The sequence below is a fragment of the Bubalus bubalis genome, chromosome 1 (genome assembly GCF_019923935.1).
Source record: "Bubalus bubalis isolate 160015118507 breed Murrah chromosome 1, NDDB_SH_1, whole genome shotgun sequence".
Classification (NCBI taxonomy): domain Eukaryota; kingdom Metazoa; phylum Chordata; class Mammalia; order Artiodactyla; family Bovidae; genus Bubalus; species Bubalus bubalis.
The window spans coordinates 140,204,604-140,219,956 of record NC_059157.1 but is presented as its reverse complement, the minus strand read 5'-3'; the positions used below and the strand labels follow the sequence as shown (position 1 = coordinate 140,219,956).

At 43.1% G+C, this 15,353-nt stretch overlaps 1 long non-coding RNA gene across 1 annotated transcript; it reads right to left on the bottom strand.

Moving 5' to 3' along the window:
* Positions 1–387: 387 nt before the first annotated feature.
* Positions 388–11,326, bottom strand: LOC112577799. Its single transcript, XR_003102047.3, has 5 exons — positions 11,312–11,326; positions 9,877–10,228; positions 5,652–5,829; positions 4,891–4,977; positions 388–605 (listed from the first exon to the last, which is right to left on the bottom strand). It is a non-coding gene; the product is annotated as an uncharacterized LOC112577799 (long non-coding RNA).
* Between the last annotated feature and the right edge of the window lie 4,027 nt (positions 11,327–15,353).

Genomic DNA, 15,353 nt, shown 5'->3' with positions numbered 1-15,353 from the left:
TTTGGCAAAACTAATACAATTATGTAAAGTTTAAAAATAAAATTAAAAAAAAAAAAAAAGAAAAACCTACGGTAAACTGAAAGCTTTCCTCTAAAGATCAGGAACAAATGAGGGATGTTCACTCTTGTTACATCTTTTCAATGTTGTACTAAAGGTTTTAACTATAATTATTAAAAAAAAAAGTAAAAGTATCAAACTGCAAAAAAATAAAACTCTATTTGCAGTTGACATGATCTTATACTGAAACCCTAACCAAAAAATTGCTAGTAAACCAATTCAGCAAAACTGCAGGATATGGTAACAGTCAATTGTGTGTCTATATAATAGCAAGGAGCCATGAAAAGAAATAAAATTATAAAATAATTCTATTTATGACAGTACCAAAACTTCTTAGAAATAAGTTTAATGAAAAGTATAAGACTTGTACACCAGAAACCAGAAATCATTAAAAGAATGACTTAAATAAATAGAAGAATATCTCTTGTTCATGGATTGAAAGTCTCAAAATCCAGATGTCAGAAGTTCTCAAATTGATCTGCAGATTCAATGTAATCTTCATCAAAACTCCAGATGTTTTAAGGAAGTTGGCACTCCAATTTTAAAATCTATGTTGAAGTTTGGGGACTCTGATTAGCCAAAACAATCTTGCAAAAAAAAAAACCCCACAAAAGTTGGTGGTCTCACACTTCCCAATTTCAGAAATACAGAAGAGCTACAATAATCAAGACAGTGTGGTAATGGCATAAGGATAAACACAGATACATGTGATGGAATTGAGAGTTCAGAAATGAACCCATATAAGATCAATTGAGTTTCAGCAAAGGCATTGAGACAATTTAATGGAGAAAGGACCATCTTTTGACAAAAACTGGGATAAATGAAAATCCATATGCAAAAGAATAAATCTGTACCCTTATTTCATACCATATAGAAAAAATAATCTCAAAATGGAATGACCTAAGTGTAAGAACTAATGCTATAAAATGTCTAGAACATAAAGTTTCATAACCTTGGGTTAGGCCACAGTTTTTTAGATATGACAATACACATGATAAATTAGTTTATTAAAATTTTGAACCTTGTGTGCATCAAGGACAAGAATGTAAAAACAAGGGGAGAAAACACTTGCCAATTATATATTCAGTCAGGAACTCGTTTCCAGAATATATAAAGAACTACTACAGTTCAAAAAAAATCAGATTAAAAAAGAATTTGAATAGACATTTATCCAAAGAAAAGATGCAAGTGACCAATAAACACATAAGATGCTAGACATGACTACTCCTAAATCAAAACCATAATGAAATATCACATTACACACAGGAACAACCATAATCAAGATGATAACAACAAACATGGTCATGGATTTGGAGAAATTGGAACTCTCATACTTGATGGCAATGTAAAATGGTGTAGCTGCTTTGGAACAGTTTGACAATTCTTCAGAAAGTTAAACATGAAATTACTGTATGACCCAGCAATTCTACTCCTAGGTACATATCCAGGAGAAATAACACTTAAGACTACACAAAACCTGTAATAGCTAGATATCCAACTGATGAAGAGATAAGCAAATGTAGTCTATGTAGTCTATAACTTACAATGAAGTTATTTGACCATAAAGAATGTACTGATACACGCTACAACAAAGATGAACCTTGAAAACATTATGCTGAGTGAAAAATTCAGACACAGAAGGCTACATATTGTATGATTCCATTTATATGAAATGTCTAGTGTGGGCAAGCTATGAAGACAAAGTAGGTTAATAGTCACTACCACTGAAGTGACTGCTAATGGGTAAGCCTCCTTTTAGGGGTAATGAAAGTGTATGAAGTGAGATAATCGTTGCATAACCTTGTTTAATATATTAAAAATGACTGAACTGTATACTTTAAAGAGGTACATTTTATGTCAACTATAAATTTAAAAATGGGAAAAATTAGACCATTTTTACTTACTTGGAAATATATCACTGATAAAATAAATGTTAGCATAAAGTATGAAAGGTTATCAAACTGTTGTAAGTAATAACCTCAATAGTAAAGTAGAAAAAGAGACTGAAGTTTTTTTATAAACCTCTGTATTGCTTGACTTGCTGTGGACAGATATCCAGACATTTAGAGAAACAAGTAAAAATATGGATGCATAGATATGTTAAAACAGAGTACAAAATCCTGGCATTTTAGCAGGTTTGACACTTTAAGCAAGTATTTGGCCCCTCTAGGCCCTTGAGTCTTTGCAGGTGAAAAATGTTGGTCTGATCAACAAGGGTGTAGAAACAGACTCCAAACATCCCCAACGACCTTTATGTGAGGGAGTAAATTACAAAAGAGCTGAGAGAGTAGAAGAGAGGTACACAGGTTTTACAAAACCTTCCCAAGAGATTCTTTTAAAACTCTGCCCCCCATTCCCTTTACACACAATATTCCTTAGTGTGAACCTTTCAGATTAAAAAGAGACAAACAACCAGATTTGAGATATTCTAACTCCTTCACTTGAAAGTCAAAGCCCCCACAAGAATACATCAGCTTTACTCTCTAGGACATGCTGACATGGAAGGGAAGAAGACTTTGCAGTCCTCACATGGGTTAAGATCTCGGCTTGATCACTATGGTATTTAACTTCTACTGTCTAACAAGCCACCTCAAAACAGCAATTTAAATCAAGAGGCCCCAAGGTTCCTCTGCAGGAACAGTTTCTAGAAAGACAGAGCAGGAGATACTACAGGGAGTAAAGAATGAATAGTGACAAGGACTTGTAGGTAGTGAGGTTGGTGTGAAGAACAGGTGGGTACAGCAGCTTGCCAGAGGAACAAGACTGCAGAAACGGTATAGTTGATCAGTTTTGATTTATTCATAGTAAACTAGGAAAGGCTTCAGCATTTGATAGACTCAAGGGAAGGTGCCGGTCTAGAGGAAGCAGCAGAAGATACGAGAGAAGGCATCATCGGTGTAGCGATGTTCCAGAGGACAGAGAAAGGATGGGAACAGAGTTTAGGACTGAGGGACCCAGGCTTAGAAACCAGAGGATCTATGTCTTCATTTTGAGACATAAGGTGAGAAAATGATGATGGGTGCAGGTGGCACTAAGTGTGGAAATGGAGAAGACAGGGATGAGAGAATTCCCACTTGGAGGGATCTCTACTCTTAGTGAAAGAAGGAATTCTCTTCAGGGAGGGAAAGGCCTGGAGGGATAGTTTGGAGCTTGAGAAGAGAAGACAGGGTTCAGAAGAGGAGAGCCTGAGCAGCCTTTGTGGCGATGCCTACCACAGTCAGTGAATGTCTCTGGCAAAGATGAAACCCAAGGGGCAGTGTCAAGAAAGTGGATGACACTTGATGAGTGTTTTGATAATGTCACAGGAGGTCAGATCCTAGGGGTGAGAGAAGAATCTCCTTATGGATAGGTAGGAGGGGAGTCAGAGGCACTGGTAGTTTGAATATCACAAAGAGATGTGACATGGCTTCATATCCTGCTCTGGTAAAAGTGGGAGCTAGAGTCAGCACCCCAAGTGCCAGGACCATTAATAGCAAACATTGATTAAACATTCACTAGGTTTCCAGCACCAGGCTAAGCCTCTTAAAAGCACATTTTTTTTCAGTTATCATAATCTTTTATAGAATATTGTTATTTCCATTTTACATATAGGGAAACTAAACTTTAGAAGTTATTTTTCTCAAGGCCATTTGGCAGATTTTATTTAGAAAGATGGCTGCAACCGCATCTCCCATCCTCCACAGTGTGGCCTTGCCACCTCAGTCACTGTGTGTGTATGCACGCGCACTCGGTCCTGTCTGACTCTGTGACCCTGTGAACTGTAGCCCACCAGGCAACTCTGGCCATGGAATTTTCCAGCCAAGAATACCGGAGCAATTGGTTGTAAAGAAATGGTTGCCATATCCTTCTCCAGGGGATCTTCCCAATCCAGGGATTGAACCCATGTCTCTTGTGTCATCTGCATTGGCATGCAGGTTCTTTACCAGCTGAGCCACCAGGGAAGCCCCTTCAGTCAAAGAGCAGAGTCTAATTCCTACCCCTGGGGTTGTGACTGCTTTTACCAACAGAGCAATGACTGAAATGACCAACTTTCAAGCTTTCATTATAAATGCCATGCATCTACCACCAGCCTCCATTGGAACACTTAGTCTGGCAAAGGACGACCACCAGCTAAGAAGTTTGCCATTCCAAGGGCCACTATGCTGGAGCATCCCCTGAACATGGCCAAGCTCCCAGGTGACAGCCTCCATCTGGCTCTCATATCTGGTCCAACCGCAATCTTTCAGATAATGGCAGATCAGGCCAACATCTCAGTGTAACCTTGGGAGACCACAAAGAAGATCTATCCAGTGCAACCCTTCCTGAAGTTCTGTCCCTCAAGGTGAGGAGCAAAACAAAAATGTTGTCTCTTTACAACAAGTTCTAGGGTTATTTGTTACACAGCAACAACAATCAAAATAGCCTCACAACATCATGGAGCAACAGAGCTAGGATTTCCTTGCAAGCCTGCCTGCCTGGCTCTGGAGACCAGCTGTTCCTGGCTTCCTTTTGAATATTCTTACTTATTCTTGTCTCTAGCACAGGTTCTTCCTCAGACCACATACTGGACAAATGTTTGACCTACTTCCTAGACAGATGCCTTCTTACCTCTGTTTCTCTTCTACTTCATAGCAAGTTTACACTACATAATGGATATAATGTGTCATTGTCCACCACTTTTAAAACATAGCAATGGTTATCAAAACCTTTACCACATTATTGCTAAACAAATCTTCAATTCAATCAATTATATATTATTTTAATGTTTTGGCAAGTCAAAAAACTTTCCATTTCTTAGGCTTTAAAATGACAATGTCTTTCTTTCATAAATATTAACCAGAAATTATATAATACCTGAGTCTTCATGCTCTCCCTCTGGATTTCTGCCATGTATATTCAACTTGAGGTCAAAAACAAAGTAGACACTGGGTTCATAATGATCTGTTATGATTGAAAGAATCATGAATTAAATAGGGTTGGGAGTTTAAACTTGTATAACACTTAGATCTTACTCTATTTCCCTTTTTAGTATTACCACCTCTTCAAAAAAAAAAAAAAAGGCATCATTTTGAATGATCTGTCCATCCTGAAAATACCTGTGTCAGACAGAACATGCTAGAAATCGTGCAGCCAGGTAAATGTCAAGCAGAAAAGAGTCAACGTGCCCCGTGTTTCATTAGCACCACCCAGTGAAGTCCCAAACCCTGCATCAACTGAAATCTAAACCACACCAAAATCATGTGGTCTGTGGGTGCATTTGTTTTCCTCTTGAATTTTAAAGGGCTGAGTTGTTATTACTGAACTTAGAAACAAGGCTCTCCTTGAGACAACAGTGCCTCTTTAAATACCATTTGCTCAGTACCTTCCTTCGTTTATACTGTTGCTTTGTTGTCACTAGGGTCTAAATGGGAAGCTTATCTTTGTATCGAAAGCGAACAGAATCTTTTGCTCAAATACTTCACTCCCTTCACTACTTCATTGCGGCTCCATCACTAGATTTCTCTTCTAATATTCCAGAGCTATGCCCCTAAAGTTGACAGGAGCCACTGGCACACCCTTCCTAGAAGATGCCCTTCTCATCAACCAAGGCTGGTCATCTTCAGTGGGAGCCTCACCTGAGGAGTGATGCTGTGTTCTCCTTTGTGTGTTAATTACTCTGGAAGAGTCAAGGGTCTGGAGCCCACATGAGCTACCTGAGACCAGGGTGATGGCTTTACCATGTCAGCAGTATTGTCTAGCTCTTCCTCTTCACATTCCCAGTTTTGTTCTTCTTCTATTTGTCCCCTGTCCCTGCTAAGAGCAGACTTAGAAACATGCTATGAAAAGTAGTAAGATATTGTGAAATAACAAACATACATCACTTGATAATCATAAGCAGACTAGGTCTTAGAACAGTCACACATCATTCCAAGGCCCATGTTTTATTAGTTGATGTTTATTGCGTTGCTAGCTGGAGATTTGGGAACAGACTATCACAAGCAATGTGAATCTGGAGGTTCCATTTTATCTAATCTGAATATGAAAAAGTCAGTCTTGTTTTGCTTCCAATTCTGCAAAAACGTCTCTGGCTCCTGGATACCAGGTGTTGGGCCATGCTCCATAGAGGTCTGCAAGACTCGTAGCTGCCCAACCTTGAGACTGAAGAAAGAGCCCAGATATAGCAACAGGAATGTCAGTGGTTTTTTGGACAGGGGATCTTACATGTCTAAAGACAAAAGTCCTAGAATGACATCCTACTGTGCATGACAAACAGCAGGTAAGGCATGGCAGCAGTCTCCGCTACTCAGGGGATTAGGCTCCATTTATAGGGGGAATTTCTGTTGATGGGTGGGGCTATGTTCCCTCCCTGTTTTTTGACCTGAGGCCAAACTATGGTGGAGGTAATGAAGATAATGGCGACCTCCTTCCAAAGGTCTCGTGCACCACACTCAGTGCCCCCGACCCTGCAGCAGGCCACTGCTGACCCACACCTCCACCGGAGACTCCTGGACACTCACAGGCAAGTCTGGGTCAGTCTCTTGTGAGGCCACTGCTACTTTCTCCTGGGTTCTGGTGTGCACAAGGTTTTGTTTGTGCCCTCTAAGGGTCTGTTTCCCCAGTCCTGTGTAAGTTCTGGTGGCTCTATGGTGGGGTTAATGGTGACCCCCTCTAAGAGGGCTTATGCCATTCCCAGGTCTGCTGCACCCAGAGCCCCTACCCCTGTGACAGGCCACTGTTGACCCGTATCTCCTCAGGAGACACTCAAACACTCAAAGGCAGGCCTGACTCAGTCTCTATGGGGTCTCCTGGTGTGCACAAAGGTTTTGTTTGGACCCTCTGAGCATCTCTGGTGGGTATGGGGTTTGATACTACATGGGATTTCACCCCTCCTACCATCTTTTTGGGGCTTCTCCTTTGCCCTTGGACATGGGGTATCTTTTTTTGGTGGGATCCAACATCCTCCTGTCAATGGTTGTTCAGCAGTGAGCTGTAATTTTGGAGTTCTCACAGGAGAAGATGAATGCACATCCTTCTACTACACCAGAAAGATATGCAGAGTACATCATGCAAAATGCTGGGCTGGATGAAACACAAGCTGGAATCAAGATTGCAGGGAGAAATATCAATAACCTCAGATATGCAGATGACACCACCCTTGTGGCAGAAAGTGAAGGACTAAAGAGCCTCTAAAACGAAAGAGGAGAGTAAAAAAGTTGGCTTAAAGCTCAGCATTCAGAAAACTAAGATCATGGCATCTGGTCCCATCACTTCAAGGCAAATAGATGGGGAAACAATATAAATAGTGACAGACTTTATTTCTTTGGGCTCCAAAATCACTGCAGATGGTGACTGCAGCCATGAAATGAAAAGACGCTTGCTCCTTGGAAGAAAAGTTATGACCAATCTAGACGGCATATTAAAAAGCAGAGATATTACTTTGTCAACAAAGGTCCATCTGGTCAAAGCTATAGTTTTTCCAGTAGTCATGTATGGATGCGAGAGTTGGACTGTAAAGAAAGCTGAGCACTGAAGAATTGATGCTTTTGAACTGTGGTGTTGGAGAAAACTCTTAAGAGTCCCTTGGACAGCAAGGAGACCCAACCAGTCCATCCTAATAGAAATCAATCCTGAATATTCATTGGAAGGACTGATTCTGAGGCTGAAACTGAGAGAGTCAGTTCCTAGGCAGGTTGATAAGGAGTCTAGGGGTCCCCAAGGAGAAAGGGGTCTGGAATTCTCAAGGAGGAAGAAAGGACAAACTTTTTTTCTTTCTCCACATTCCTTAGGATTATATAACAATAATGTATCCTGCCTAAGGACAGTCTCTGGATTAAACCTTCTGTTATCTTAAAATGTAAATTATGGGAGTAGACCTGGTCTTTACAAGGATGTATCCTGCCTGAGGACAGTGTTATCTTAAAATGTAAATTATGGGAGTAGGTCTGATGAGGTCTTTACAACCTCCAGACATTCTTTGGATTATATAACTTCATTGTTAACACTAGCAAGCAGGTACTCTTTCTGCCCTCTGATGCCTATGTCAGGAGCTTTCTCTATCTCCTTTATACTTTAATAAAACTTTATTACACAAAAGCTCTGAGCGATCAAGCCTCATCTCTGGCCGCGGATTGAATTCTTCTCCTCTGGGGGCCAAGAATCCCGGTGTCTTCTCGTGATTCAACAACAACCTTTCATCTTGGGCGCTCGTCCAGGATCCTTCAGGACAAGGTAAGGATGCTTGGAGCTTTAGTTCTTTGTTCTCTTAGTGAACACGTTTTCTGCTGTGCCTTACTAACTCTACGGTGTGCTTGTGTGAATGAATGGCATGCCCTGCGTGAAGCAAGTAAGGAGCGCTGCTCTGCGGTTCCACGGTGGTCTCATACGGCTTATGGCAGAAACCTGTCGGGGCATTATACCGACCTGCCAATGCCAATACTTTGGCCACCTGATGCAAAAAACTGACTTATTGGAAAAGACCCTGATGCTGGGAAAGATTGAAGGCAGAAGGAGAAGGGGACAACAGAGGATGAGATGGTTGGATGGCTTCACCAACTCAATGGGCGTGAGTTTGAGTAAGCTCCAGGAGTTGATGATGGACAGGGAGGCCTGGCCTGCTGTAGTCCATGGGGTCACAAAGAGTTGGACACGGCTGAGCGGCTGAACTGATAAGGGGAATTGATGTCAGGTGGGCCCCTCAGTTACCAGGGAAACCAGGGCCTGGGGCAGGAGGCAAGCATGTAGGCAGTTACTGATGAAACCTTATAATTAGGAGGATTTGATAGTCACATGAATGAAACAGGGCCTTGTTGAGCAAGGGATGGACACAAAGGAAGACAAAAGAAAAATAGCTATCCTGAATGGCCTGACCATAAAATTCACCCCTGCACATTTCGCACGACCCTTACAATCTTGGTCCCTCCCTCTTCTGTGATATCCCTGGGCTCAGGTATGTACGAGGGGGCACTGCAAACAGACCCCATAAATGCAACACAGACAATAGCAGCTAAAGAGTATTAAGAGTCCAGGAGGTGGGCAAACATGCAAGCCAGCCAGTTACAGGTTCCAGTTTTCATGAAAGTCCAGAGGACAACGACAATGGTATCTTCTATAGACCCAGCAAGCAGACTCATTTCACAGCGATGCCACCACTGTGCTCAGTCTGCAAACAGATGGCCTTTGCTCAGACTATATTTGTTAAGAGGCACTGTACAGGGAAGATCATGACCATTGACCAACATAGAATCAGTAACAGCATCTTGAGATAGTGCTACCCCTGAGGTTTCTGTCCTAGGGGGCAGTAACATACCATCTCTTCACCCTCAGTCCCCAGAGCCCATGCTGAATCCTGGCGAGGCCCACAGGGTTAATATGGTTGTGCCTTCCTCCAGTCAGGCCTGGATTAATTACCTTATTGGTCTTAGGTGGAACAGGTAGCAGACAGGTGAGATCTATAAATCCCTTTCTAATCCTATTCCCCACAAGGCCACAAATGGCAGTTTTATTTTGCTGTTGCCACAGGTTCCAACCAAACCTTTCCAGGTAACTGGCCATATCCAATTCACAAATCTGTCCCTGAGTTAACATCTCTAAAGCCCACTTCTGTAGCTGTTTAGGGTTGATAGTTCAGGGGTATGCTGATATTCTGTATCTAATCCAGGTCCTTGCATTTTTCCTGTGCCCCATGCATTTAGGTGAGCCATGAATGTGGGGCTGTTCCTTTTAAGGTGGAGAGACCTGAGGTTAACAAAATATCAACATAATGGAAGAGAAAGACAGCCCTTATTGAGACAACCATCACCTCAGGATCACCCCCATAACTTCCCATTCCCTGACCTTATCTCCCAACAGTTCTATACTCACAAGAGTTTCCTCGGCTTCTTGACTGCTCATCAATTATTGGGCTGCATCCCACAGGCCTGGAAGCCTTGTAGTTGCTCAGCCTTGAGACCTGAGTAAGACCCCAGGTACAGCGACAGAGACATCAGTGGTTTAGTGGACGAGGGATCTTAGAAGTCTGAAGCAAAAGGTCCTGGAACGACAGCTCCACCATGTGTAGCAGATTGCAGGCAGGACACGGCAGCAGCCTTGGCTACTCAGGAGAGAAGCAGGCTACCATTTATAGGGGCAAGTTATGTCACGTTGTCTCATCAGTTACCAGGGAAACCAGCAGCTGGGCCAGGGGGCGAGCAGGCAGGCAGTTACTGATGAAGTCCTGTAATTAAGAGGATTGGATAGTCACTGAGTGAAGCAGGGCCTTGTTGAGCAGAGGATATACAGAAAACAAGGGAACAGCCATCTTTTTTTAACAATGTTTCAGGTCTACAGCAAAGTGACTCAGGTTACATACATATGTATCTAATTCTTTTACCACTTTTAAATTGTTACATAATATTGAGCAGAGTCTCCTTTGCTATACAATAGGTCCTTGTTTGTTATCCTTTTAAAAATTTTTTTAAATATTAGTATTTATCTATTTGGCTGTGCTGGGTCTTGGTTGGGGCAGGCGGGATCTTTAGTTGCAGCATGTGGGATCATAGTTCCCTGCTGCTGCTGCTGCTGCTGCTGAGTCGCTTCAGTCGTGTCCAACTCTGTGAGACCCCACAGAGGGCCTCCTACCAGGCTCCTCTGTCCTGGGGATTCTCCAGGCAAGAACACTGGAGTGGGTTGCCATTTTCTTCTCCAAAGCATTAAAGTGAAAAGTGAAAGTGAAGTCGCTCAGTCGTGTCGGACTCTTAGGGACCTCATGGACTGCAGCCTACCAGGCTCCTCCGTCCATGGGATTTTCCAGGCAAGAGTACTGCAGTGGGTTGCTATATTTTCCTAGTGAACCACAAATCAGTTGGCTTCAGTTCAGTTCAGTTCAGTTCAGTCGCTCAGTCGTGTCTGACTCCCAGAGACCCCATGGACTGCAGCCTACCAGGCTCCTCCCTCCATGGGATTTTCCAAGCAAGAGTACTGGAATGTGGTGCCATTGCCTTCTCCTCATAGTTCCCTGACAGGGGTCAAACTCTGGGCCCCCTGCATTGGGAGTGTAGAGTCTTAGCCACTGGACCACCAGGGAAGTCCTGCTAGTATCTAAAGGCAAGTCCATGTGACCAATGCACAGTGAGGCCAAACAATACCAAAATGCCTGAGTTTGAAACAGAGAAAGGTCTTTGGGCCATAACTACTAAGTGGTCTTGGTGAGGGCTCTGGAGCCACGCAGGACATATATCCACCCTAGCCCAGCCTGTTCCCTGGCCCAAGGCAGGGTGAGCTGGAGGCCCCAGGGAGAAAGCTAAGATCAGCCTCTTACCTCACTCTCCACCTGAGGGCAAATGCTCCACTGATTGTTGGGTGAATGGCCTCCCTAAGGGTCTCACTGCTTGCTTGTGGGTGGGGCCCACTGTGGCACCGACCAATGAATGACTGAGCAGGACCACAAATAGTCCCTCATTGATAGTTGATTGCTTGAGGGAGCCGCTCACTACCGCTGACCAATGGCTGAGAAGGACTGGTCCCCTAGTGACGGTTGCCCTGGTAACAGGGTGGGGGTGGGGGCTAGGAGGGGTTAATCAGTTCAGTTTGGTCCTCAGTCCTGGAGGGGTTAATGGCCCATAGCAACTAGCTGCACCCTAAGATCTGCACTACAAGGCACTCTATTACATCCTGTTTGGAGCATGGGCTCTAGGGCATGTGGCCTCAGTAGTTGTAGCTCATGGACTTTAGAGTCTGGGCTCAGGAGTTGTGACACAAGGGCTTAGTTACTCCTTGGCATGTTGGATCTTCACAGATCAAGGACTGAACTGGTGACCCTTGCATTGCAAGGCAGATGCTTAACCACTGGACCACTAGGGAAGTTTCAAATATAGCAGTGTGTACAGGTCTGATGCTAAACTCCCTAACTGTCCCTTCTCCAAACCCTTCCCCTTTGGTAAGCATAAGTTTGGGAAATAGCCATCCTGAATGGCCTGACTGCACACCAAGTCTATTTTATTTCAGAAATTTGGAGTTTTAGGTAGAATAGGATGGTGGCTAAGAGCAGGGATCTAGAGTCAGACTGCTGAAACTTGAATCCTGCTCTAGGATGCACACACTTCCATCCCTGGTTGTTATTTGGGCAAATTCCTTAAGGCAGGTAAATGTTTATCCTGATTCTTCCTCAGTAAAATGAAAGTACCACAACAACTTGAAGAAGGAAGTGGCAACCCATTCCACTATCCTTGCCGGGAAAATTTCATGGACAGAGGAGCCTGGCAGGCTATGGTTCAAGGGGTCTCAAAGAGTTGGACGTGACTGAGTGACTGAGCACAGCACACCACAACGACATAAACTTTGTCTTTTAAACACTGTATCCCTAACACCTAGCACATTTCCTGGAACACAGTGGGCATTTAGTAAATATTTGTTGAATAAGCTTATATATGAATGTATGAATATTGCTTACATAGGAATTCTTTTTGTTCATAAAATTATCCACTATGGCAGAGGGTGCTTCATTCATATTTTGGTTTCCTGCAGCACCTAACCCAGGGTTTTGGACTGAAGTATTCATGAACACTGATGAATTTGAGTGCATTTAATTGAAACATATCACTGCACAATTGAAGCCTCTTTCTATTTCTTTCTAGGGTGACAGGATGAGACGGTTGGATAGCATCACCAACTCCAGTGAAGGACAGGGAAGCTTGGCATGCTACAGTCCTTAGGGTCGCAAAGAGTCAGACATGACAGCAGTTAAACAACAACAATTCTTTTCTGGTGGGCAGAAGAGGGGTTATAGGGAATCAAGAGAAGGGGATGGAATGTCAGAGTAACAACTCTCTCCTTGCCTCTGGCTCTTTTCATCTTGGATTTTACCCCTGAGGGGTAGAATGTAGATCTTTTTTTTTCCCCTGAGTGTCCTGCTTAGCCTTCAAAGTCAATAAAAATGATGCTTAGATGATGAGCATCTTTCATAGCAATCAGGTGTTAATCTCACATTCTAATTCTGATTCCTGTGTAACCAACCTGCACCACCCTCAGCAAGTCACGTTGCCTTGTAGAACTGTGTGGGGCTTCACACTCACTCCCAGGAGGAATCCTAGTTGGCAGGGTCACTGTGGGACAGAAGAGAGGGGGAGTGTGAAAGCCCTGTGAAAAGGATGGCATAGGCAGGAATGCTCAGCTTTCTTAACTAGGAGATGAAACTTAGAGACTCGTTTCTCTATGAGATTTGGAGTATGATAGTCAAGACAAGCCATCACAAGTCAGTCAGTCTTGGGTTAGATTGTGTTGCACAGACCACAACAAAGAGATTTCTAGCACTACTACACAATTTAAAAATTATGGTTTCTTTAGTATATATCCCCTCAATGGTTCCACAAATGCACATGGAGCAGTTTGCTTGTGTCAAGCAAGCTTCCTTGCTGTTTTAAGTAGAGCGGAAACATTAGGAAGGAAAACTCCTGATCGTGTGGATTTACATTCTAGTGGTGGAGCCAGACATATGAACAGACAATTACCTCTGCGTGATAAATACAGAGAGGAGTGATCAAGGATACTTGTGCTCTAGTGACCTTGAAAAGTGCCCCTCACTGCTGTTGGAGAGGTGATATTAGTGTTGGAGATTGGGGAGTAATACCTGAGATGTGTCTTGAAGAATAAGTTGACATTCAGTAAACATTGAATGCATGAATGGTGCTTATCCACTGTCCTTGGTATTAAAGTCCCTGGGAGGCAGAGCCTAGCAAGGGAATGAGGAAAGAGAGATTTCACAGAGGAATTACCAGTATTCCATTTTGAAGATGCCAAACAAGAGGCTGGAGTGGAGAGAATGAGCACAAGAATTGATTCAGGGGTCTTCAGGCAATGGGAGAATACACTGTCAAGGACTTCAGACATTATCCTGCTGGAGGTGGGAAGTCATTTTCATTTGTATTTTTCCAGTCTGAAATGCCTTTTCATCCATTAACAAACAGTCATATGGCTGGGAGCCTCTGTTCCTTTAGGTCTGTGCTTTGAAGGAAAACAATACAGAGGGACAGGGAGAGATGCTACCTTACAGAGGCTGGCCGGGGAAGCTTTGCTGATATTTGGCAGATGGCTGAAGCAGCTGAGATGTTCAAGTCATGTGAGTATCTGTTAATGAATAAAAGAGTGTTTCAGGCTGGAAAAATAGAGAAGGAAGGAAAATAACCCAAAGGCTGTTAGAGAAGGTTAAGTAAATTACAGTCAATACAATTAATAAAATACTATACAGATCTTCAGAATGACCATCTTGGGACCCTGGTGGCCCAGCGGTTTAAAATCTGCCTCCAAGCAGAAGATGCAGGTTTGATCCCTGATCATGGAACTAAGATATCACATACTGTGGAGCAACTAAGCCAGTGAGCTGCAACAAAGAACTCACCTGCCACAGCTAAGATCCAAAGCAGACAAGTAAAGAAAGACAGGAGGGAGGGGGGAAGGAAGGAAGGGAAAGAGAGAAAGAGAAAAATATTAAAGAAAGAGATAAAGAAGAAAGGTAGGAAGGAAAAGAAAATATTCTCTGTGAATAAACAAGATATTGTAGCATCTTCTTTTGGGCTCCTAATTGATGGGGAATTTCAAGCCAGCTAAGGCTCTAGGGCTTGACATTCACTTGCTGGCTGACGGCAGCCTTGAAAACAAAGTGAACATGTTTCCATTTCCCCATTCCAATCTGCGCACCACCATCTGCTGCCCTGATTCCCAGGGTGGCTGCTCCGGTCGGGACAGAATACGAATGGCCCGGGAAACCAGAGATTCATTGATGCTAAAGCAAGATGGACTCACAGACTATCAGAAAGAGGAAGCTTCTTGAAAGAGGCCACTGAACTGGTTTCATGGACCAACCCTTTGATCTCAACATGTGTGGAAAAAATACTGCGCATTGTCTCAAAGACTTCTCCCTTTGAGAGAAGTTTCTTGATCTTCATTCCTTCCTGCTTCAGCCTCACTCCACCAGCAGACAGAGTGATCTTCTTTAAGTGCGAACATGACCCATCACTCCAAACCCTTCACTGGCTCTAAACTGCTTTTAGGATAACAATCAGTTCCCTGGCATGGCCACTGAGGCCCTGTCTCTTGGGCAGTGCCCACTCTATGCCACTCTTGCCCTTGCTATGTTCTAGCCCTGTGACTGTCTTTCACCTCCCCAGATGTGGCACATTCCTTCCCAACTCGGATCTCTTCTGTACTATTTTTTAAATTGTTTTTAATTCAAGGATAACTGCTTTACAATATCGTGTTGGTTTCTGCCATATCAACATACTATTTTTATACTAGGCATCTATCTAGCAATCTGATCAGCTCCCACTTACCCTTCATATGGTGTAAACCTCATTACCCCAGGATAC